Genomic DNA, 2642 nt, shown 5'->3' with positions numbered 1-2642 from the left:
TTTCCCGTATCAACTTTCCTAGCTCGGTGTTCTTAGATAAACCCTTCTTTTTTTGGAAGCTCAGTTGAAAAAATACAATTAAAAATATTAGTCATGATAATTTATAACAAATTAATAAAAATAGCTAATAAATATATCCTAATAAGACTTACCATCATGTTCGTGATGACCGTGACCAAAGCCTACCGGAGGTGATGGATCCCTGACTCCATCACCTCCATGTCCAAGGCCCATAACACCAGCCATCATGGTAAATAGTATTGCCCAAGTAAACCTCATATGTAGCCTGTAAAATTACATGATGTACAATATAGAAACATAATATGAATAAAAGTTGGACAAGCAACATGAATAAAAGTTAGACAAACAATATGAATGAAAGTCACACTTCAAATAAAGTTACAATTACAAAAAAAAAAAAAAAAAAAAAAAAAAAAAAAAAACATTTGACTTTTTTAATCAGAATCTCCATCATATACTTCAATGTATTCTTCATCAGTATCATAATCAGAATCATCATCATCATAATCAGTCTCTTCCTCGGAAGCATTATCGATTCTACCCGTTGGTGGAGGTACTTCAGCCTCGTCCTCATCATCATAATCAACATTGTTTTGAGCTACATCAACATTGTTGAAGACTGAGAGAGCTTGTAACGACCCGTTTTCGGTATGTTAATTTATTGGTAATTGTTGTAAGTTTTGCAAGAGGAACTCGGCTAGTTCATAGCCTGACTCGCCGAGTAGGGTCGCGGCTGCGAGCACGCGTGAGCCGGGGACTCGGCGAGTCCATATCCTGGACTCGGCGAGTCCATCCGTCTGGGTGAAACCCTAAATCCCCGGGTTGCCCACTATTTAAACCACCTTATAACCCCATTCTCGCCTCCCTCACCCTGTGAACGCAGTGAGAAAACCCTAATCCTTCCTTGAGAGCTTATAAGTGTTTTGGTGCCATTTTGTGAAGGTGTGAAGAAGGAGAAGAAGAAGGAAGCAAGGAGAAGAGTTGGAGTGCAAAGATCCAAGGGCAAGTCTGAGTTATTTGAGGTATTTTCGAAGTTCCCTCTTGTTATATGCTTTAAACTTCCATTAGGGCTCTCCTAAGAGCTAGTTGATGCTTTTTCCAAGCCTTATGTGTGCATGAATGCCTTAATAAGTTGAGATATCTTTAGATCTGAATGATGGGGTGTTGTAGAGCCCAGATCTACTGTCTTTTTGGAGTTACCTTGCATATTAACCATAGATCTACCCATTTTGTGCACCTTTTAGCCTTATTTCCCTTGCTCATGAGGTTGTACACGTAAAGTTGGAAACTTTACGTGGTAAATCAGCTTATTGGACTCAGATCTATCAATTGTATGTGTTGGATTCAAACAAAATCGAGTAAAAATCGGTTGCATGGCGGCAACTCGGCGAGTCGGGAAGAACGACTCGGCGAGTTGGGTCGCGAGTCCCCGATTCCTTCATCTTATCAGTGTCGAGTGGATCCAGTGAGTTAGAGAGTGGACTCAGCGAGTTGAGAGTAGACTCGGTGATGGAGGGACTCGGCGAGTTGTTCATACAACTCGGCGAGTCCAAGGCAATCTTCTTAAGCTCAAGAACAACTCGTCGAGTTGTTCATAGGACTCGGCGAGTCGGATGAAGATTGTCTGAGTTCTTGGATCGGGAGAGTACTCGTCGAGTCGATGCCATACTCGACGAGTAGCAGCGAGTTAAGTCGAAGAGTGAGAATAGGGACTCGACGAGTTGGCGGACCAACTCGGCGAGTCAGGTCAACTATGAGTTAACTTTGACCGAGAGTTGACTTTGTCTGAGAGCTGACTTTGACCTGGGGTAAAAGAGTCATTTTACCCAGTGCAGTGTTTAGTGTTTGATTGAGTATGTTTATGGTCTTGTAGCCGGGGAGATACCGGAGCAACAGCAGTTAGCCCTCAGAGCTATTCACTCAGCAGCCAGTTCGCGAGGTGAGTCTCCTTTCAGTAGGATCGGGTCTACGGCCACAATGACGGCCCGTGTAATTATCAGTAGTCCGGTCTTTAGTTTGATATAGTAGCTAGTTGGATTGACGTCTTTGTGATTCAAGCATTTTTGTGTTATGTGTTCCGGACTTCGGTCCGATGCAGTCAGTTCCGGACTTCGGTCCGATGCAGTCAGTTCCGGACTCCGGTCCGATGCAGTTAGTTCCGGACTCTGGTCCGATGCAGGGGACAAGGTCCCGGTCAGTTCCGGACTTCGGTCCGATGCAGCTAGTTCCAGACCTCGGTCTAATGCAGTGGGCAAGGCCCAGTATGTGATTTATATGTATTGTATGGTATGTGGTAGTTTGGGGGAGCTCACTAAGCTTCGTGCTTACAGTTTCAGTTTTGTTTCAGGTACTTCCACTTGTAGAGAGAGGAGCTCGGGATGATGGCATCGCACACACCACAGCTTTAGCTTTTATCCTGGGAGTTGATTGGTTCTTGATTTTTATATAACATGGATATGATACAGTTTTTCGCATAGTGTTTTATTATTATTTTGAGATACATCATGTATGGGTTATGATATGACACTCAGATTATGGTTTTTGGTTATGTTGAAAAACGAAATTTTTGGGTCGTATTTTAGGGTCGTTTCAGAGCTGTCTTTCGTAGTTGTGTTGGAGAT

Source organism: Lactuca serriola, chromosome 7 (genome assembly GCF_051521515.1).
Source record: "Lactuca serriola cultivar US96UC23 chromosome 7, Lser_US96UC23_V15, whole genome shotgun sequence".
Classification (NCBI taxonomy): domain Eukaryota; kingdom Viridiplantae; phylum Streptophyta; class Magnoliopsida; order Asterales; family Asteraceae; genus Lactuca; species Lactuca serriola.
This window is presented reverse-complemented; position numbering follows the sequence as displayed.